General features: G+C 47.5%; 1 protein-coding gene across 3 annotated transcripts in view; it reads right to left on the bottom strand.

Annotated features, from left to right (window-relative positions):
* greb1l (GREB1 like retinoic acid receptor coactivator) overlaps window positions 1-23,572 on the bottom strand; it is a 398,395-nt gene that overhangs the window by 236,465 nt on the left and 138,358 nt on the right. For all 3 annotated transcript variants that reach the window (XM_070892951.1, XM_070892964.1, XM_070892957.1), the window contains exon 3: window positions 18,713-18,829. The gene's annotated coding sequence lies outside the window, so the exon portion shown is untranslated. The remainder of the gene's footprint in view (window positions 1-18,712; window positions 18,830-23,572) is intronic.

Raw genomic sequence — 23,572 nt, 5'->3', positions numbered from 1 at the left:
CAAGGACAAGGCCCCGACCTCAATCACTTCCCCGAGGACTCCGAGTTCACCGTCATTGTCCTGCGGGCCAAGCAGGCCATCGAGAGCAGCGTCTACCCACAGCGGATCTCGCAGGGGTCGAGTGGCAGCTACTTCGTCAAAGATCCCAAGGGGACCTCTCCCCTGTAACGTCCAGATCCCTCTCCAGCGGCGTCCAGGCGTTCGGGCCCCCTCCAGAAAAGACTGGGCCTCTACTTCCCACAGTGCTCCAGGTGTGGTTTGGCCAGGGCTTTGTGCAGCTGTAGAGGGCTGGCAGCACCCATGGAACAGTACCAAGGGAAGTATTTTACCACTGACTTTCATTTTAAACTTTTAATCAACTTGGGAAACTTTTAAACAACTTGGGAAAACTTTTAAAACTTCGGGAGAAACTTTTAACAACTTGCAGAAACTTTTAAAATCTCTGGAGAAACTTTTAAATAACTTGGGAAAACTTTTTTTTTAAACTTCTGGAGAAACTTTTAAAACTTCTGAAGAAACTTTTAAACAACATGGAGGAACTTTCAAGAATTATTTTCTTTAAAAAATGTTTATTAAGGAATTGAATACTGTACCCCAATCTAACTAGAAAATAGTTTGGTGTGTTTTATTAGCATCATTTTCAGTCATTTGAAACTGGGTTACTCACGACGACACCCAGCGAGCAGGTGCGCCTCTGATCAGACGACTAGGACATCACCCCCACCTTCAGCGACGGGCCTACATCCCTCCAGCGGCGAGCCTACATCACGCTCCTCGTCGACGGCTGGACCACTCCTTCCCCACTGGCGTCCTGGCCTCTTCTACTGGTGAGCATCACGGCTATGACTCTTCCACCCTCCCACTCCTTGCTGACCTCCCTCCCGGAACTCCAGCGGACAACGGACCTTCCTAATGCTTGCCCCCAACCAAGCCTCGGGCCACCTACCATCAAGGGTGCTACTTGGCGCTGAGTTTGCGGCCAACATTTCGCCATAGGCAATTAAGCTCATACAGCTGTGCCTGGTCTCCAGTCGTCTTAGACCCCTTTGCCACTGGACCAGGACCTTGCTCAGCTAAGCCCGTGTGGTGGCCGGTGTGCAACGGCCACCGCACGTTAAAAGAACTCACGCACAGGTATCTTCCACTCCGTTAACATGAAGTTTGGGACCTGGAACGTCAGGACCCTCATGAACAACTCCAACAGCGGCAGGCCGGAACGCCACACCGCCATAGTTGCCCGGGAACTTAAGACGCTTTAACATCAACATCGCCACCCTAAGCAAGACCCGGCGGGCAGGGGAAGGCCAGCTCAAGGAACAAGGTGGAGGTTACACCTTTTTCTGAAAAGGAAAACCAGAGGAAGAAGACCGCCTTCATGGAGTCGGCTTCGCCATCAAAAATGAGCTGGTGGACCATCTCAAAGACTCCCCCTGCAGGGTTAACGAACGCCTCATGACTCTTCGACTCACCCTATCCCGGAATCAATGTGCCACAGTCATCAGTGCGTACGCCCCAACACTCGATGCAACGGATGAGACCGAAGAGGGTTTTTATTCCAACCTCGAAGCATCCCTGTCCCGTGTCCCCGCGGGCGCCAAACTGATCCTCCTAGGTGACTTCAACGCCAGGGTCGGCAAAGACACAGCCCTCTGGGGAGACGTGATTGGCAGAGAGGGGGTAGGGAAAGCCAACTCCAGCGGTACCCTACTCCTGACAAAATGTCTAGAACATGAACTTCTCATCACCAACACCCTGTTCCGCCAGAGGGACAAATACAAGGCATCGTAGCAACACCCTCGCTACAAACACTGGCACCTGCTCGACTATGTCATCGTCCGAGCCAGGGATCGCAATGATGTGCGCATCACCCGCGCCATTACAGGAGCTGACGACTGCTGGACGGACCACCGCCTAATCTGATCCATCTTCGACATTAACATAGCTCCAAAGCAGAGGGGACAGCAGAAGTAGTGCTGCAAAAAAGTCAATGCCGGGAATTTAAAGACCCAGCTAAGAGAGCCCTATACAGCCAGTGCCTCACAGCTAACCTGGCGTGCTTTGATGACCCTGAGATGCTGAATTCCCACAGCGCTTGGTCTTCCCTCCAGGCCTCTATAACCAGTGCCTGCGAAGAGACACTTGGTCACTCAACCAGAAAACATCAGGACTGGTTTGATGAGAATGATCAGGAGATCCAAGAACTAATAGATCGCAAGCGCAGAGCATTTCTGAGCCTCAAACAACAACCCAACTCGGGAGCAGCAAAGCAACATTACAGGCAGCTCAAGGCTGAGGTCCAACAAAAAACCCGGGACCTAAAGAACAGGTGGTGGATGGAGAAAGCACAGGAGGTACAACAACTGGCTGACAGCCATGATGTGCGAGGATTCTTTATCGCAGTCAAGGCCACCTACGGTCCAAACTCCCAAGGCCCCACCCCATTGCTGGCCAAGAACGGGGAAACACTCATCAAGGACACCGAGGCAGTCAGGGCCCGCTGGAAGGAGCACTTCGAAGATCTCCTCAATTGAGACTCTGCCTTTGACTCGACTGTTCTCCACTCCATCCTGCAACATGCGATCCGCCACCACCTCAGTGAAACGCCAACGTTGCACGAGGTAGGAAAAGCCATAAGACAGCTCAAGAACAACAAGGCTACGGGAGTGAATGGAATCCCTTCTGAGGCGCTAAAGTATGGCGGGGAGGCACTGTTGGCGTGGATACATGACCTCATCTCTCTCATCTGGAGGGAGGAGAGCATGCCGGGAGATCTCAGAGATGCAGTGATCATGACCATCTTTAAAAAAGGGGGCAAGTCCGACTGCAGCAGCTACAGGGGAATCTCCCTGCTATCAGCCACTGGGAAAGTTGTCGCTAGTGTCCTCCTCAACCGTCTTCTCCCTGTGGCTGAGGAGCTCCTCCCGGAGTCATAGTGCGGATTTCGTCCCCTACGGGGCAAAACGCACATGATCTTTGCAACGCGACAGCTGCAGGAAAAATGCATGGAGCAGCGCCCCTTATACATGGCCTTTTTCAACCTTACAAAGGCCTTTGACACTGTCAACCGTGAGGGTCTATGGAGTGTCCTCCTCCGTTTCAGATGCCCTCAAAAGTTTGTCAATATACTTCGCCTGCCCCACGACGACATGCAGGCCATGATCCTTACCAACGGATCCATTATAGACCCAATCCACACCCGGACCGGGGTCAAACAGGGTTGCGTCATCGTTCCAACCCTCTTCTCAATCTTCCTCATTGCCATGCTCTACCTCACAGTCAACAAGTTCCCCGCTGGAGTGGAACTAAACTACAGAACTAGTGGGAAGCTGTTCAGCCTTCGCCGCTTCCAGGCCAGGTCCAAGATCACCCCAACCTCTGTCGTTGAGCTATAGTACGCGGACGACGCCTGCGTCTGCGCACATTCTGAGGTTGGATTCCAGGATATAGTCGATGTATTTACTGAGGCATACGAAAGCATGGGCCTTACGCTAAACATCCATAATACAAAGGTCCTCCACCAGCCTGTCCTCACCGCACAGCACTGCCTCCCGTCATCAAGATCCACAGCGCGGCTCTCAACAACGTGGACCATTTCCCATACCTCGTGAGCTTCTTATCAACAAAAACAGACACTGATGAGGAGATTCAACACCGCCTCCAATACGCCAGTGCAGCCTTCGGGCGCCTGAGGAAAAGAGTGTTCGAAGACCAGGCCCTCAAATCTACCGCCAAGCTCATGGTCTACAGGGCTGTAGTAATACCTGCCCTCCTGTATGGCTCAGAGGCATGAACCATGTATAGTAGACACCTCAAGTCGCTGGAGATATATCACCAACGATGTCTCCGCAAGATCCTACAAATCCTCTGGGAGGACAGGCGCACCAACAGAAGCGTCCTCGTTCAGGCTAACATCCCCAGCATTGAAGCACTGACCATGCTCGATCAGCTCCGCTGGGCAGGCCACATAGTTCGCATGCCAGACACGAGACTCCCAAAGCAAGTGCTCTATGCGGAGCTCCTTCACGGCAAAGAGCCAAAGGTGGGCAGCGGAATCTTTACAAGGACATCCTCAAAGCCTCCCTGATAAAGTGCAACATCCCCACTGACACCTGGGAGTTCCTGGCCTAGGGCCACCCTAAGTGGAGAAAGTGCATCCGAGAGGGTGCTGAGCACCTCGAGTCTCAACGCCGAAAGCATGCAGAAATCAAGCGCAGGCAGCTGAAAGAGCGTGCGGCAAACCAGTCCCACCCACCCCTTCCCTCAACGACTGTCTGTCCCACCTATGACAGAGTCTGTGGCTCTCGTATTGGACTGTTCAACCACCAAATAACTCACTTCAGGAGTGGAAGCAAGTCTTCCTTGATTCAGAGGGACTGCCTATGATGATGATGGTGAACTATAAAATAATTTTCACCCAGCATTATGTTAGGGAAACAAATATAATAATGAACAGCATTTAATATGGTTCTCATGCTTTTGGTTTTGTTTTTTAAAATCCTGAAAAGATTTCACAAGTGTAACATAATAGCTTGTTCCTTGCTCCCAAGATAGCCAACAATCTGTCCGCGGAGATAATTCAAGATAAATAAAACCTTCTCTCAGCAGAAACATTTTAAATTAAAAACATAAAATTAAAATCTACAAATATCTCAATAGCATACATTCATGTTTCCAAGACTGGATGTGGTTTACATTCTACTTGTTTACTGTTTTGGAAATTCTTTTGTCATCATTAAAAGGAATGTTTTAGTCAATTGCCAGAGTACTAGATCTAAGCACCCGCTGTTCCCTGACATACCACAGATTCTTTGGTAAAGTAAACACTTCTAGTTCTCTGAGGAATCTCAAACATTACTAGGGGTGGATTCACAGCCTAGGTCCCAAGCAGTGTAAACAGACCCATTACTTTACAAGAACACATTTCATCAACATCTTCCTACCTTTCTATCATCTGCTTTAACGTTCTTTTTCCTGCTGTATTTGAAGCTTCATTGATGTTTCAATCGCTCTCTAAAATGCTCCGGTTTGTAGTGTGTGGGACACTGACTGGAACTAAAGACTGTGCTGTGAAGCAGAAAGCTTTCTTCTGGCACGTGCCAGATCCCAAGAGGACGAGCCTTGTGGCATTTCATTCTTCTTCATACACAAAGGCCTGCTCCTGACTCCAAACGATCCAATTTTATGAGTTATATTATGTGAAAATATTGCAGCCTTGTAAAAATAATTAGCACCTCTGCATTACATTATTTTTTGGAAAGAAATATGTAATTCTAGGATATGGTTGAGTAACATGAAGATGTTTTGAGAAAAACACACTCATTTTCAAAATTCTGTTAAGTCTTTGTAAGGCATAAAATCCTGAAACCAGTTTCTGAAATTCTGAGAGGATGTTACTTTTATAAAATTGGAGAATCTAATTTATATTATTTTATCTCTCCAAAAACAACTTTTAATAGCATAACTGTCTTTCCATGTTGTAAAAAGATTAAATAGAGTATATGTACCACAAAAAAGACTGAAATTCATCAATGCAACATAATTCTTCAAGGCATCCTTAGATAAAAACATACTTTCCCTTTTCATGGAGAAAATATTCACAAATCAGTTTATTTTATAAAACTCCTGAAGGTTGTGAAAGCATGCTTGCTTTACAAAGTAACAAAATACACCCCCCAGAGTGCCTCAGTGACCCTCATTCATCCGCCCTATGACCTCTGCGTTTGTTTCAGCATCACTTCAGGCCTCCTGCATTCATCCCATGTCAAGCCAGTTGATGCTGCTTCCTCCTAGCACCTGGCCACGAATTTGAATACAAAGTGTCATACAGTCACCCTTGCCTACTTGCTCCACGGCTCGCAAGTTTTTCACAAAAGCTTTACTGATAAGAGGTTTGAGTACCATTGCTGCAATATAAAAAGCAGTAAATTTAACCTGGTTTGTGGCAATGACCCTGTAATTCTGGTGGGTTTCACTTCTGCTCCAAGGGCACAATGAGCAATAAATTTCAAATCTGTTCCCTATTGAAAACTCAGTCTGATTTCATTACCACATTAAACAACAGGAGTGGGCACAAAGTCAGTTACCAACCCTTAACCCTTTCAGCACCGAATTCCCTGCTTTGTAGTTAAAAAAAACTTGTGTTGAAAAGCCTAGTTGAAGGCCCAAGGACTGTAGTGTAGGGCAACATCAAGGTTTAAAATCAAAGAGATGAGATAGCGATTCGGTAATACCAAGCTTAGGTTTTAAAAGCTTAAAAGAAAGACTTGCATTTATATAGAGCCTTTCACGACCTCAGGATGTCCCAAAGCATTTACAGCCAATTAAGTACTTTTGAAGTGCAGTCACTGTTGTAATGTATGTTTTAATGTAAGCATTATATAAATATTAAATACATCAAAGTTTCAATGCATATTTTTTTAAAAACTATTCCAGGCTTCTTCACTAACAATTATTAAATTATTATATTTTAACCCTCATCTTAATGAGTGGCATCAGTTTTGGGAGAATGGAATTTTAACTCGAGGCAGAAGTCGGATGGGTGGGACCTGAAGCGGGAAGTAAACCATTCCAACCTTGGCAACAGGACGCCAGGGAGATTTTAACTCCCGGGACTGATCTGCATAGCCTCAGTCTCCCGCCCGAAAGCGGCAGCTGGCCAGCAAGTGGAGAGCAATTTCAGGCGACAGCAGGCCACCATCAGAGACTGAATGAACTGACCTCAGTACTCGGGTAAGTCATGGGTGTTACGTTTAGAGTAACTCCACAAGACTGTACATCTTCAGCTCAACTTGTTGTGACCTTGGGGTCTCTTTATTGTAACACCAGAGTGAGGAAGCAGCATGGTAGATTACCTTATATACTTGCTTGCCCAGGGTGCACCAGTGACCCTTAGGTCTTCCACAGTTGTGCCCCCTGGTGGCAAGTCTTACACATTGGTGAGGTTTACATACATAACATCACTCTCCCCACCCCCTCCAAGTCTTATGTACAAGTTATTTACAAGTTGAGGCGATCTGGCGCTCTGCGTTCCCGGGTCGATTGCCTGAGTTGAAGTCCTGGCATGGGTGAGTCGGTCGGATCATTGCTGTACTGCAGCGCGGCTGGTCTGATCGGACTGACGGGCATGGTGGGTTCATCCTCATGATTGACAGCGAGGTTGATTGTATTATTGGGTCGCTGGGGGCCAGGTCCTTTCACAGTAGTTCCTGGTTATCTGTAGTTCGCAGTTTGGTCTGGTCCAAATGCTTTCTGCATTTGCCCGTTACATGGTTTCACCACAAATACTCCATTTTCATCACGAACACTCCATTCCCCTCTTTGGCTAATACAGTGCTAGCAGCCCATCTGGGGCCATGATAATGGTCTACATCATTTATTCTGATGACGCGTGGAGGAGCCGTACAATCATGGTGCATTCTCTGCTGATAGCATACAGAAGGCCTGGTTCTGAGTGATTCAGTCCGGTGACTGCGTAGCACCCGGGATAGCCGGGTCTGTGGGGAGTCTACTGTGACACGTGTGGTGCTCGGCTTTATGATTTGGGCTGCCCGCTCCGGACTATTGTCGCTGACCCTAAGGCTCGGCAAGCCAAGAATACCAGATATGGCTTTGAGACTTTCAGTAGTGGCGGGAGACCGCGTTGTCCCCGTGGATCCTGGGCCATGGTATGGAGGCCCAGGACCACCAACTGTATGTAGCCTCCCTGCCTTTCTTTGCAAAGTTGCAGGGTTGCCCCATAGGGGCCAATCTGATGGGATGAGCATTACATCTTTGCGATGGATAAGCTGCAACATCCCGTCTAGCGGTTCACCGTTAGCAGGCGATAACGTGGGATCCTGGTTGGTCCAGGTCCTAGTCTGCGGAGCCTTTATGGTTGACCCCTCGCTTTCTAGCACTTCCATAACAACGAGCATAGAAACATAGAAAATAAATGCAGGAGTAGGCCATCCGGCCCTTCGAGCCTGCACTACCATTCAATAAGATCATGGCTGATCATTCCTTCAGTACCCAGTTCCTGCTTTCTCTCCATACCCCTTGATCCCTTTAGCCGTAAGGGCCATATCTAACTCCCTCTTGAATATGTCCAGGTCTGCGGGCTACGCAGTTTCCACCCCAGTGGTGGGCAACGGTAGCCAACTGAGGGCATCAGAGCCGTTCTCAGTGCCTGGCCTGTTACAGTGCACAGACAGTGTTAAACCTATTCGAGACAAAGCATTGATAATGGTGCCTCTGCTCTCCAAAAACTGTGAAATTGGCAGCTTGTCTGACTCGAGCAAATATTGGGACACACTTTGGTACGTCTCTTTTGTCCCGTGAACGCAGGCTACTGCCTTGGGTAACTTATTGGATACATGTACAACCAGTTGGGGTTCGGCCGCGACTTTGGCTTGCTGTACAACAACGCCCGATCCTGTGTGATAAAACATCACTTGCTACAAGTACTTTGTTAGATACATATACAACTGGTTGGGGTTCGGCCGCGACTTTGGCTTGTTGTAAGGTACCCCCGACCCCATATGATAATACATCATTTGCCATGAATGGACGCTCACATGAGTTACACAGTGCAAACAACTTATTGGAACGTAGTGGGTTCCTGGCCTTCTCAGCGTCCGCCCCTTTACCTTTGCCCCAAGCCCAGTCGTCTTCCTTGCTGGGCAACACATGCCTCTGCTTCGTTGCAGCGCTTTCCCGTGGTCTGGACACACTCTTGTCCCGTGGTCTGGACGCTCTCTCGTCCCGTGGTCTGGACGCACTCTCGTCCGTGTCCATGATGCCGACTGCCGCAATCTTCCTCCCCAGGGATTTTGCCTCTGGCGTCGGGAAGACGCATTCAGATCGTTTCGGCCGGAGTCCCGCTCTGCTTGGTCGACTTGAAGCCTCTTCCATCGTCGCGAAGAGGTCGTCGGCTTTGGGTGGTGGGTACTGCGTCTGTACCGCTGCTCGGTTGATCTTTACCGCCTCATGGTTGTGATGAGAGGCCTGTGCCTCGGGGATCTGCAAATGGATCTGCACTTCAATGCCTGGTTCAGCTGAAGGTGGGGGTTTGCTCAGCCTTTGAGAAGGGGAGACCTCGTTCGCTGGAGAAGGTACGCAGAGGTCTTCCCAGTTCCATCAAATCTTCCCCATCCATCTTCTACCAAGCAGCGTTGGCCCATCACTTGAAACAATCCACAGTGGTAAATCGTGCACTGTTCCCTCATGGGATACTCTTATGTCCGCACTACCAATAACTGGTATCAGTTCCTTGGTGTAGGTGTGCAGCTTTGCCTGAATCGGGATCAACGTGGGTCGTTGTGCTCTGTCGCTGCACAGCCTTTCGAATGCCTTCTGGCTCATAATTGATTGACTCGCCCCCGTGTCCCATTCCATGGAGACTGGAGTGCCGCTAAGTTTAACTTTTAACATTATCGGAGGGCTTTTGGTGGTGAAGGTGTGTATCCCATACACTATCTCTTCATCCTCAGGTTGAGTTACCTCTCCTGCTCGTTCAGCGTGGTCCGCGCCAGATCGGTCATCTTCTGCCGACTCTGCCACGTCGTGAGTCGCAGCACGTCTGCACATTCGCTGGAGGTGCCCCATTGTTTCACAGCCCTTGCATACGTAGTGCTTGATGGGCCTGGTGATTACCCCCGCAGCGCCAACATGGTGCTAATGGATTCGCATTCACGCCCCACGGCGGGCTCGGAGTCATCCTAGGTCTGGCCTGTGCGGGCGTGTAGGCCCTGCCATGTACGGTTCTGCTTGCTGAAGGCGTTATTTTATGCACAGTAATTGCCGGTGAGTTCCGATGCTACAATGATATCTGATTAATGTTATTGTTCATGGACAAAAAGCTTGGGCTATTGTGATGGCGTTGCTCAGATCTAGGGATTTGGCAGACAGCAGTTTGCGAAGAATGACCTCGTGGCCGATTCCAAGCACGAAAAAGTCCCGTAACACTTCCCCCAAAAATCCAGCAAATATGCACGGTCCCGCAAGACGTCTTAGGTCGGTGACATGGCTCACCACATCCTGGCCCTCGGAGCGGTGGTACGTATAAAAGCGATGCCCAGCCATCAAGATGCTCTCCTTTGGCTTGAGGTGTTCCCGAACCAGCACGCACAGCTCTTCATATGACTTCTCCGTTGGTTTCGTCGGTGCTAGCAATTTTTGATGAGGACATATATCGTGGACCCGCAAACGGTGAGGAGAATCGCCCTGCACTTGACCGCAATTTCTTCCTTTTCCAACTCGTTGGCCACGAAGTATTGTCAAGACACTCAACGAAGGCTTCCCAATCATCACCCTCAACAAATCTCTCAATACCAACGGCAGCCATAACTGCGTGAAAGTTCATGATCTGTTACTCGTCGCCAATTGTTACGTTTAGAGTAACTCCACAAGATGTACATCTTCAGCTCAACTTGTTGTGACCTTGGTCTCTTTATTGTAACTCCAGAGTGAGGAAGCAGCATGGTAGATTACCTTTTATACCTGCTTGCCCAGGGTGCACCGGTGACCCTTAGGTCGACCATAGGTGTGCCTCCTGGTGGCAAGTCTTACACATTGGTGAGGTTTACATACATAACAATGGGGAAGGGGTTTGTGAGAGCCTCACGCTAGCAGGGAACGAGACCCCAGTTCAGGGGAGGCCTAAACTTTCCTTGTGAAACATGGAGGAACACTCCTGCTCCTCCTGGTCACACAAGGAGAGTAAAAAAAAGGTTTAAAAAAATAACTTTTCTGGCCCCAACTCCTCTTCCCACTTGGTCGGCCTGGCAGAAAAGCCACAATAACTTCAAAATTGCAGATAAGGCCACCTCTGACCACTTCCTCGTATCGCTCCCCAACCACATTCCCCAAACCCTACCTCCTTCTGTGTCCGCCCCTGGAAATAACTCTCTCTCGACTCTCTCACAACTGCACTTATGAACTCCCAACAGTCCAGCATTTGGCCCTCCCTTCACCAAGATATTTCTGCAGCTACCGATCTGCTCAATCACACCCTCACCACCACCTTTGAGGCCCTAATCCCTGTTGAAACAATTACTCTCTCTCACCCTGCCTGTTCTCCTTGGTACAGCCCTGATCTTCGCTCCCTTAAATCCATGGGACGCATACTTGAACGGATATGGCAGGTTTAACCATTCACTGACAGATCTGGCTGGACCACATAAAGCATTATCGGGTCCTGCTCTCGTCTACCAAAATTGCTCACTATTCCAGAATCATTCTGGGATGTAATGATAAACCCCGGCTTCTATTCTCCACTGCTAACCGTCTTGTTATACCCTTCTTCCCAGTCTCCAACCTCACCTCTGACAATAAGTGTGAGGAGCTCATGGACTTCTTTGTCTCTAAGATTGAGACCATCCTTTCGGCCGCCTCTGCCTCTTCCCTTCCTTCCTCTAGCCCACCGGTCCAAACTTCCTCTAAAATTCCCCCTGCCCTAGGCCTGACATCACATCTTTCTCCAGTTTCTCTCCAATCTCCTTCATGGCTTTTCTGAGCTTATCCTGTCCATGAGACCCACTTCCTGCTCCCTTGACCCTATTCCCACCAAACTGCTGACCACCTAACTTCCTTTTCTGGCTCCCATGTTAGCTGACATTGTTAACGGTTCTCTCTCCTCAGGAACTGTCCCCGTCTCCCTCAAATCTGCTGTCATCACCCCTCTCCTCAAAAAGCCAACCCTCGACCCCTCCGTCCTTGCAAACTACAGCCCCATCTCCAACCTCCCTTTCCTTTCCAAAGTCCTTGAACGTGTTGTTGCCTCCCAAATCGAGCCCATCTTTCCTGCAATTCCATATTTGAATTCCTCCAATCCTGTTTCCGCGCCTGTCACAGTACTTTAACGGCTCTCATCAAAGTCACAAATGACATCCTTTTGTGACTGTGACAAAGGAAAACTGTACCTCCCCGTCCTTCTTAACTTCTCTGCAGCCTTTGACATGGTTGACCACTCTATCCTTCACCAGTGCCTCTCCACCGTCTTCCAGCTGGGTGAGATGCAATCGCTTGGTTCCATTATCTATCTAATCGTAGCCTGAGAATCATCTGCAATGGCTTCTCTTCCCACCCCCGGATCTATCCTGGGTCCCCTCCTATTTCTTATCTATATGCTGCCCCTTAGTGACATAATCCGAAAACATGGCGTCAGTTTCCACATGTACGCTGATGACATCTAGCTCTACTTTACTACCACTTCTCTCGGTCCCTCCACGGTCTCTAAATTGTCAGACTGCTTGTCCGACATCCAGTTCTAGATGAGCAGAAATTTTCTCCAATTGAATATTGGGAAGACCAAAGCCATTGTTGACCCCCACCCCCCCCACAAACTCCATTCCCTAGCCACTGACTCCATTCCTCTCCCAAATTTCTGTCTGAGGCTGAACCAGACTGTTGGCAATCGTGGTGTCATATTTGACCATGAAATGAGCTTTCGACCACATATCTGCAGCATAAGTAAGACCGCCTCTTTCCACCTTTGTAACATCGTCCATCCCCTTGCCTCAGCTCATCCACTGCTGAAACCCTCATCCATGCCTTTGTTACCTCTGGACTTGACTATTCCAACACACTCCTGGCTGGCCTCCCATATTCTACCCTACATAAACTTGAGGTCATCCAAAGCTCAGCTGCCCATGTCCTAACTCGCACCAAGTCCCATTCACCCATCACCCCTGTGCTCGCTGACCTATATTGGCTCCCGATTAAGCAACGCCTAGGTTTCAAAATTTTCATCCTTGTTTTCAAATCCCTCCATAGCCCCAACCCTCCCTATCTCTGTAATCTCCTCCAGCCCCACAACCACCCGAAATGTCTGCATTCCTGTAATTCTGCCCTCTTGAGCATCCCTGATTATAATCGCTCAACCATTGGTGGCCGTGTCTTCTGTTGCCTAGGCCCTAAGCTCTGAAATTCCCTGCCTACCTCTCTTTCCTCCTTCGAGATGCTACTTAAAACCTACTTCTTTGACCATGCTTTCGGTCACCTGCCCTGATTTCACCTTATGTGGCTCGGTGTCAAACTTTTAATCTCACGTTAAAGGTGCTATACAAATAAAAGTTATTCTTCTTGTTTTCAAATATTTAATCACATTCTGCAGTATGTGAGGGCCACCACTCTTACAGCCCCCTACTGAATGTTTAAAGAAATGCTATGACATTTATATAAACTATATTGCAAATGTGATGTCCGAAATCCGGAAATCTCAGGACCGAGGCCGTTCTGGATATTTACGGATTTCGGAACATCTTTGCCTGGGCCGAGGTGGGCGGGGGGGGGGGGGGGGGGGTGTAATTCTGTCAGGCTGGCGGAGTTCGGGCGAGGTCGATCGGGCCGAGGTAGGTAGGGGAGGGGATAGGGGAGGGCGGTCAGTTGGGCCGCCGGAAGTCCGGGGGGGTTGGTTGGGCCCCGGAGGTCGGGGGGGGTGGGGGTGGGGTGGGGGGGGGGTGGTCGGTCGGGCCAAGGTAGGTAGGGGAGGGAGGTCGGGCCGAGAGCGGGGGAGGTTGGACTGAGGCAAGAGGGTGTGCCGGTGGAGGGGGGGGCGTAGGTCAGGCCGGGCCGCCAGAGGTCGGGCTGCCGGTGGTCGAGGGTGGTCAGTCCGGTCGGGTCAGGCCAGAGAAGGTCGGGCTGTGGCTGGGCGGCCGGAGGGGTCAGACTGCTGAAAGTCAGGGGGGCCGGGCCGTCAGAGGTCAGGTGTGATTGGTCGGGCCGCCAGAGGTCAGGGGTGATCGATCAGGCCAGAAAAGGGCGGGCCGAGACCGGGGGAGGTCGGATGGCTGGAGTTCGGGCTGAGGCCGGGAGAGGTCGGGCAGCCGGAGGTCGTGGTAGGTCGCGCTGAGGCGGGGGGATGGCGGGTGGTCGATGCGGGGGAATCCGGATTTCGGAACATTTTCCGGGTCTCTGGATTTTGGACGTCACACCTGTATGTGATTTGCTGAATTTCAATGGAGTAAATTCCAAGGCTATTTCCTGTACAAAGTATACAATTTAAATTATCACCTCCGATGACATTAATACAAGGCAAGCAATACAAAAGCAAGATACTCATCTAAAAAATGGCTAAATGGAAACAGGACAGGAGACTCTTGAATGTTTATGAACATTGTTCTAACTCAGAATGTTGGGCAACATAATGCGTTTTCATTTTAATTCCTTGCATTTCGGCTTCTGATTGTGTAGAAAGCATTTTGAGAGATAAGCTCTGCTGCCCGTATCCTAACTTACACCAAGTCCCGTTTACCCATCGCCCTCTGTGCATGCTGTCCTCCAATGCCTCAAATTAAAAATTCTCATCCTTACGTTCGAAGCCCTCCATGGTCTCGCCCTCCATATCTCTGTAACCTCCGCCAGCCCTACAACCCTCCACTAAGTCTACGGGCCCAAGTTTCCACATGATTTGCGCCTGATTTTTAGGAGCAATTGGTGGGGAACGGACTATCTTAGAAATCGCAATTCTCCACATTTTTTTTTCTGCAGTTCTAGTCAGTTAGAACAGTTCCACTTTGGAACAGAATTTTTTCTTCAAAAGGGGGCGTGTCTGGCCACTGACACCTGATTTCAAAGTTTCCACAGTGAAAACGTACTCCAAACTAACTTAGAATGGAGCAAGTGAAGATTTTTGTAGAACTGAAAAAACCTTGTCTATACATTAAAAAATTAGGCGCAGGTTACAAATTAGGCGTCCAGAACGAGGTGGGGGGGGAGGGGGGGGAAGGGAAGTCATTAAATTCTACAATAAATCCTTATTTATACTTCTACAAATATTATACAAATAAATCCAACCTGAATAAACATTTATAAGCAAAGAAAAGATTAAATAAACCATCTTCCTACCTGTGTGAAAGTGCTTCAGCCAGGGAGAATGCTGCAGGCGTTCGTTCCCGCGGGGGAGGGGGGGGGAGGAGAAAGCCGTTCGTTCCCGTGGGGGGGAGGGGGGGGGGAGGAGAAAGCCGTTCGTTCCCGCGGGGGGGGGGGGGGGGGGGGGGGGAGGAGGAGAAAGCCGTTCGTTCCCGCGGGGGGGGGGGGGGGGGAGGAGAAAGCCGTTCGTTCCCGCGGGGGGGGGGGGGAGAAAGCCGTTCGTTCCCGCGGCTGCCTCAACTTTCTGAGGCTTCCTGCAGCCTTCTCAGTGCTGATGTGCTGATGGCAATGTGCTTTTATTAAAAAATGTTCAAAAATTAAACAGCTACATGGCCGAGTGCCAATGTTTCCTTCACACTGAGCATGCGCGAACGCTCCAACGCGCACGCGCAGCGTTGCCGGCAGGAAAAAAACTAATTTAAATGGTACCCGCCCCCTCCCACTTACAAAATCGGCACGAGTGTAGGCTCCGCCCCCCTGGGCACCGCGCCAAACAGACAAGGAGCTGCAGGGCGCTCCAGAATCGTGCAGTTTTTTTCCGGCGCCATTTTAGGCGCGAAAAACGGGCGCCCAGCTCGGAGGGGCGCCCGTTTTTTATTGTGTGAAAACTTGGGCCCTACGTTCCTCCAATTTTGACATCTTGTGCATCCCCGATTTCATTTGCCCCTCCATTTGCAGCCATGCCTTCAGCTAACTAGGCTCTGAGCTCTGGAATTCCCTTCCTAAACTTCTCAGTCTCGCTATCTCTCTCCTCCTTTAAGTTGCTCCTTAAAACCTACCTCTTTGACCACGATTTTAGTCACCTGTCCTAATATCTCCTTCTGTGGCTCAGTGTCAATGAAATACCTTGGCACACTTCTATGAAATGCTTTGGGATATTTTACTACGTTAAAGGTGTTATATAACTGCAGGTTGTTGATATTTCTGAGAGATGTGATGAGGCATTTCATTAAAATTCAAATCTTTCTTCCTTTCCGTTCGCATTCTTTTCAGTTCAACTTTTGTCACTGCAGTCCATGTTCTCCATTACTGTCACTGCAGTCCATGTTTTCCATTACTGTCACTGCAGTCCATGTTCTCCATTACTGTCACTGCAGTCCATGTTCTCCATTACTGTCACTGCAGTCCATGTTTTCCATTACTGTCACTGCAGTCCATGTTCTCCATTACTGTCACTGCAGTCCATGTTCTCCATTACTGTCACTGCAGTCCATGTTCTCCATTACTGTCACTGCAGTCCATGTTCTCCATTACTGTCACTGCAGTCCATGTTCTCCATTACTGTCACTGCAGTCCATGTTTTCCATTACTGTCACTGCAGTCCATGTTTTCCATTACTGTCACTGCAGTCCATGTTTTCCATTACTGTCACTGCAGTCCATGTTTTCCATTACTGTCACTGCAGTCCATGTTCTCCATTACCGTCACCATGCCACTTGGGCTTTCCCACTTGGCTCCAAATCAGATGACAGAAATTAGATATGGGGCAAGAGGGAGCAATTTTCAGGATTACTCTAGAACATAGATTGTAATGAAAATAAAATGGAATGTTCTTTCGTGAACTTTCCATATACCTGATGTTATAAAGTGAGGTTGCAATCCAAGACGTGGGAGCGATGGCATCAAACTTGAAAATACATGAAGGTTTTTAGAAATCATTCTGTTAATTTATTCTTTGGAGGAAGTAAGTTGTTACAAAATGAGCAATCTACAATCTCTAAAATTTCGAGTTGGACAACCTCATTTGAAACAGCAAAAGCTGTGCTGAAATTGTTCTCATTCTTCCTGGGTTAAGGAGCGGGACAATAATTAAGACATAGTGTTGAATTCCAATTGATATTCAAAGGTCCCTACTGAAAAGTGTGTTTCTACACATCAGATAAAAAGTTTTGCAGTTAAACAGTGCCCTGGATCACCAATGAATGGGGTAATATTGCCCTGTATAAGAGTAGCTTACACATTGTGTTTGTATGAAGTTCCTCTGTCCAATATTTTTCAAAGGCGTAAACCAATTTACTTTGTATGCCACTAACGTTAAGTGCAACTTCCACCCAGAATAATGATCACTTGGATGAGGTACCCAAGGGATGTTGATGCCTTTGAAACTGCTCTGCAACATGAGTGTCTTGAGAACAGGTAAGATGAGGAGAACATTTTAAAAATTGATTACAGGTTGAACCTCCCTTATCTGGAACTCCCGTATACGGAACCACCCCTCGTCAGGAACCATTCCCAGTCACCGGGTGGTGTATGCACAGAACTCCGACATGAATAAATTGAAGTCCTTACTCACTGCCGACTCCCACAATCGCTGGCCTGACCCCGCAATCCACCGCCCACCTCCCCCATGATCTCTCTGCCACACTCCCACCCCCAAGCCAACCAGCCCCGATATCCTCTTGCTCAGTACAAGCACCATCCAATTTAACGTGACCACCCCTCATCCAGAAAAATCCCTTATCCGGCACAGGCCAGCTCCCGAGGGTTCCAGATAAGAGAGGTTCAACCTGTATAATATATTCTTTCAGTCACTATCGTTTTTATCTCTTTCCTTCACCCACCACCTCCCCGCACTATTTTGGTCTTTGTTCTTTGTAACCAATTGTTTTTCCACTGTTTACCCCAGGCTCACTCTCATTTGTTTTCTAAAGAGTTAGGTTCTGGTTTTGGTACAGACCTATTCTATGCCTTTCAGCGACATGGAACTCATGCTGCTCAATGCTGATTCATTCAACTGCTGACATCTACTGAAACAACTTTTACAGTGTTAGCTGGAGCCTTCATTGGGAATCTTTATAACAATCACATAGTTGGAAGAAATTGCCATACGTTCATTCATAAATATCACTCCACCTGAGGATCTGATGTATTTTATAGGACATTGGACCAGATGGAGATTATAAATAGGTTTAAGTCCATACTCTTTAGGCAAAATTTATTACAAGAAGTAATGATTAAATTACAATTGCACATTTTGCCCTTACAGAACAGAGTACTGCCTGTTCAGTCTTGTTAAATGAGTAATACATCCAGAATTACAGCACAACACCTCAGACCCGCTGTAGCTCATGTCACTGCAGATTAACAATTTTGACCTCCAACCTCTGCCTCTCCCTCCCTGCTCAAAGTATTCTGAACAACAACAGCACGTTTTTTGAAACTTGCAATCTGAGCACCAGGATGGCCATAAGAGCTGCAGGAGTCAACAATACTTTTTCATGCAACCAATTTACCATGTGGCACATTTCCAACAAGGCACATCAGACAGGGAGATACAGGGTGCTTCCTCACAAAAAAGGTGGAGGAAGCGGAGGAATATAAAGTATCCCAATTTAATCTTTCACACCTCTGAATACCCAGTTACAAAATGGTATTGGCAGAGGACATGCAGCAGGGAACCTACCTTGCCTGTCACTTTGGATAGGAAACACTGCTGACAAAAAAAATAAGAAAATAAGGCATTGTAGGTGAAATGCAAGTCGCAGATTTAATCCTTGTGCTGTTAAAATGCTGAGCCTTGCCATACTGCTGTGTGAAGCTATCAATTGTTGTCATGGAGTCTCTTCACAATGGGATAAAAAAAGAAGCAGATGGAGTCATCCCAAGACTGCCTCAGGGATCAGGTCAAGGATATCATGGTGAAAAAAGTCACTGGCCCATTCTCTCAGCAGCAAGCTGCAAACCTGTGGAGAAAATTCAATCCCTCACAAAAATAGTAAATGTTGATGATAAACTGCTGGTTGAGAAATATTTCCCTTACAATCTCTTCAAACCAGAGAAATAAACTAATGAAACATAAAATTACTGATTTAATATTTTTAACAAAGCAATATACAGATAATGCAGAAATGCATTTTCTCTTTACCTACTGTTCGTTCACTTAACCTTCTGGAACTGCATTCATTTTTATGCGTCAGGTGGGAAAAATAACACTGGAGTCTCCGCAGTCAGCAAGTCTTCTCAGTGGCCGAAACTATGGTTTCTGGATAAAAGAAAACCAGAAGTTCATTTGGAAAGTGAAAGGAAATCATGTTTCTTCCACCCAGCCAACTAAGCCATCACATTCACTGCAGCTGAAAATTCAGATTTGTAATAATCCAGCTGTTTCCCATCAAAATACACTGCAAACATATTCATTCTGATATTAGATAGCAGCTAAAGGTCTGTCTTTCTGGGGAATTGTTTTAGGAGGAGGATCACCCAAGTGTGATAGACTGCTCCAATAGCTGCTGGGAAAATATCCAGCGAAGAAAACAACTCATAACTCACCACCAAACACGTCTTTCAAAGCTTTTTTTTCTTGCAAATTGAAACCATGCTGAAGCAAATAATCTGATTGGAATTCCTGCTGGTCACTTGTCCTTTGGACTGGTCAATGCCACTGAGCCACAGAGTGGGTGATCAACCACATGAGACAACCATGGCCTGGAATTTGCGGTCAATGGCAAAGTGATGGCACTCGCCACTGACCTTGAAGAAAGCTGCCCATAAAAATATAACGATCTCTGTAGTGTCAATTTCAGCTCTCCTGACCTTAGTTTGAATCTGGTACCAAATCAAGCAACCAGGAAGTAAAATGCACAGATTATAATTTACTTTAAATAAATTTTAGAGCGTGACATAAAGATTGGAACATACACATAGGATTAAGGTAGAAGCTGAAATACCATAAACAAACTTTTAAAAAAGTTAGTTATATTAAAAAATTCTAATTCTTAATCATCATAATGGAAACATTTGACATTCCACAAATATAAAATTAGTTTTTCAGGACCAGAACGGTTGTTTAGCAGTTAGTACACCATTAAAACCTCTTTCAACAAGGCTTAAAGTTTTGGGGTTTTTGAACAGCGATATTCCATCGTAAAAGGGGAAACTCCCGTCAATTCAAATGATTTGATTTGGTTGTTGGCTCTGGGGAATTCCACAGTAACCTGTGGCAGAGCAGGGAATGACGGACCACAACTTCAGGTTTTCCACGTTTATCTGCGCATGCGCTACATCCTGGCATTACGGTCAGTTTCAAAGGGGTAATGCTGACAGTTTCGCCATCATTACCACCACAAAATCTAGTTTACAAACCATTTTGATGCTCATCGGAACAATTTAACATTTTTGACGGGCAAGTTCCTGTTACCCAGCTCTCAGTTATTATGAGTTAATTTAGTTCATCACGCACAATTCAAGAAGTGGGTATAAATTTAGAATTCGTACAAGAAACATAAAGGGAGAGGATAGAAGAATTCTTCTTAATCCAAAAGGTTATTAGAATATGGACTGCATTGCTGCAAGTGGCTTTTGCAGCCAAGTCAATCATAATATTTACGAGGAAATCAAATAAACACTTGAAATTTTTTTTTGAGGAAGAGCAGAAAATGAGATTTCAATAGATAGGTCTTAAATAGCACCAGCACAATAGACCAAAAGGTGCTGAAATGTATATGATTCCACAAATAGGCTCTGAAAAATGTAATTCCACACATTTGATGTGATTACCTGACCATTGGCATAATTTTCATTCTTAGGGCATCCTGTTTGATTAGGCAAAAATGATTAAATATACCACTGAAGCAAAGAAGTGAAAATCCATCTGAACTCTACAATATATTGTAGAATCAAGTTGTACATGAGACAAGAGTTAGATTTTAGAAACTTAGTGGGTATATTTACACAGGGGCTCTCCTCTCCCACTTGTCTGCAGCAGAAGAGCTGATGAAGCCCCGGAAAAATGACATAAGCAGCAACGCAATTTCAATTGGTACCAATGTCATAGTACAATATTTAAAAATTATTCTTGACCCTGCCCCCCCACAAGCCCACAGAGCAACAATTTTTTAATCATGATCACCCCTATCCCCTCCTCCCCACACATGAACTCCACCATTAGAAAAATTATTTTTACTGATCATGCAGAGAAAATGTGTTCAGTGGGTGTTCGTTACCCCTCAATCTGCTCGGCAATTTTTACAGCAATTCTGCTCCTCCCCTCAGGATGAGTAGCATCACACAGTTCCTTCCTAGCAGCATTTAAACTCCCCGCCGCTCACGCAAAACAAGTTAACCCCATTTGGACCATAACCCCCTCCTTTGATTCAATTATCCACTTCTCTTCCCTATTTCCTCTCTCATTTTTCAGTCCTATTCTCTTCTCTCTTCTCCACTCTTTCTCTGTCTCCCTTTTTCTCCCCATTCCTTATCCTTCCTCCATTCTCCGGCAACACCCCATGCTCTCTATGCCTCCTCCTCCTCCCCTCTCTCCCTCCTCCAATTATCCTCACTTGATCTAAAACATTTGGGGGCCGAAATTGCCACACTCTTAAGGCCCCTTACCGCCTCTAAAAGGTGGAGCAGATAGGCCTCACTGACCGGGGGCAGACGGATAGGCCGACCCATCCGAAATTGCCCCCGGCCGGGAGCATCAAGAACAGGTTTCTGCACCGCCCATGCTGCCACCCTGGCCGGCATGCACCGACACTGTTCTGACCGGCGACAACCCCTTTCCAACCCTCGCGGGAACTTGTCCCATGGGAGCGGTGCCACTGACAGCTTTCCCCTGAGGGAAGCTGTGTGTGTCTGGGTATGCCCTTAAAGGGGAGGGTGCACTGCCGCGATCGCCATTTTATTTTTTTTGTTGGCCGGCTCCGAGGTCGGCCCAACAATGGTGGTCATGAGTTCAGCCAGCCGCCTACAGGCAGCCCAGCATCCTCTCTTGGGTGCCAGGCCGCTGGCCTGGCCGAAACCCTCCCTGGTGGCCCAATGGGCCAAACTAAACTCAGTGCAGAGTTTGCAGTGGCCCTCCCCTTTTAACTGAAGGGGAGGGACGTTGTGCTGTGTCAACGAGGCGCTGATGACTCGGAGCGACGGCCAACCCGATCCAATGGCACTTCCGCCCCGCTGACAACCTGACACCCGCCCCGACCATACTAAAAAAGACCCAAGACCTGAATATCACTCGATTCTCCACCCCATGGAAATGGGGAGTGCGCCTACTCTTGGTCGGGTGGCAATTTCGACCCCTTGGAATCAACACCCATGTGCAATGACATCGGAGATCAACTAGTACAGAGGTTTCTAAACTTTTTTTTGCTGAGATCCCCTTCGGAGATTCATGACCCATACTTTAAAAAAAAAGTATTTTTGTCTTTTGCATATAGAGTGACAGTTGTCAATGAACCAGAAGCTGCTGCCAACAATCGGAAGCTGCTCAGAAGTATTCTGCACATAAATCTGTGTGGTTTAATTAATATATATTGCATAAATCTGTGGAGCTCTGGGTTAGTTTAAAATTAATGTATAATAATATCACAGGTTGGTTTAAGTATTCATGTATAATAATTTCGCATGGGGAGGGTTGCGTAGATTTATTTGGTTGGAGCGCGAGCTCTGTACACTTACCAGCAAACATTCACTGTTCACTTCGCACTTGGGATCCTTTAACATGGATTCGATTTTTTCAAACCGAGCCTCCAAACTTTCTCCAGACGACATGGTGCCCATGTTATTTTATAAAGTTTCATCCCAATTAAAAAGTAAACAGAACCTATGTGACTGTTACAGCCTCTTCACGGAGCAATGAAGAGATGTATTTAACAGTCGCTGTAAACGGCTGCACAGCAGAGTTCCCCCAGCAGTTTTTTTTCACTTGGAACTATAAAAACTTTCATGGCGCTTCTGCGCATTATCTGCCACATTTTCGTGATGGTGACAATATTTTCCTTTCAGTTAGCGAACAACCAAAAAACACTGAAACTGCGCATGCGCGCCAATTCATAGCAGTTGCTGCCTTTAAATCTGTTCCCTTACATTTTGAAGGGACAAAATTGCTTCCTTTAACTATGGCCATTAGGTCCTCCAGGAGGCACTAATGGGGCTGCGCACAGCAATAATGACGTCATCGCATGTGCATCGCCCTCTTACCACCCCAGATGTCAAATTGCCAATGCAACTTATCTTGGCGCCTGACGATGACAACGACAGCTTCAGCTGTGGAGTTGCAGCCGGGAACCGGATGCAGCAGCGCTATTTAAAGGCACCATCTTGGAAACTATTTTCTGTCATCCATTACTTTTTTCTGCTTTCCAACAGTTAGGCAGAGTGGCTGGTGGACCGATAGCAGCGATTTTTTACCTCAAAGAGTCTGCTGCCTCCTAACTCACGGCAATTTTGAAGTTCAATCATTTCTGTCCCTTCATGGGGGCTGTGCTGGCACTCGACCTCCTGCTCCAACGTCACCATCAGAGGATGCTTAGATGAAGACAAAGGCACTGCTAATTACAGAGGGAAAGGCATCGAGAGAGGGAGTGAGAAAACCACAGGGAGAGACCCATGGAGCAGGACACAGAGAGAGGCAAAGGGATAGGTACAGGGAGAGGCACAGGCAAATACAAGCAGCAGCACAGGGAGATCAGAGGCAGCAGCACAGGGAGAACCACAGCAACACGTTGCCAGAGGAATAAGGCGCCACAGGGCTGGCAACAGGAGGCCTTACTCTCCCAGTGTATTCCGGCAGCAGCTCTCCTACATCAATTTCACTGAGGAGCAGTGTGTGCGAAGGCTGTGTTTCACAGAGCTCTGCCATCTTCTGCAACCATACCTCAAGCCTCATACCAGGGCGAGGGCGACTCTCACAGTGGCAGTTAAGGTCACCATTGCACTCAATTTCTACATCGATGGATCTTTCCAAGGAGCAACAGGAAACATCTCCAACATCTCTCAGTTTGCCGTC

The sequence above is a fragment of the Pristiophorus japonicus genome, chromosome 1 (assembly GCF_044704955.1).
Source record: "Pristiophorus japonicus isolate sPriJap1 chromosome 1, sPriJap1.hap1, whole genome shotgun sequence".
Lineage (NCBI taxonomy): Eukaryota > Metazoa > Chordata > Chondrichthyes > Pristiophoridae > Pristiophorus > Pristiophorus japonicus.
The sequence above is the reverse complement of the archived record's forward strand: the minus strand, read 5'-3'. Positions and strand labels throughout refer to the sequence as shown.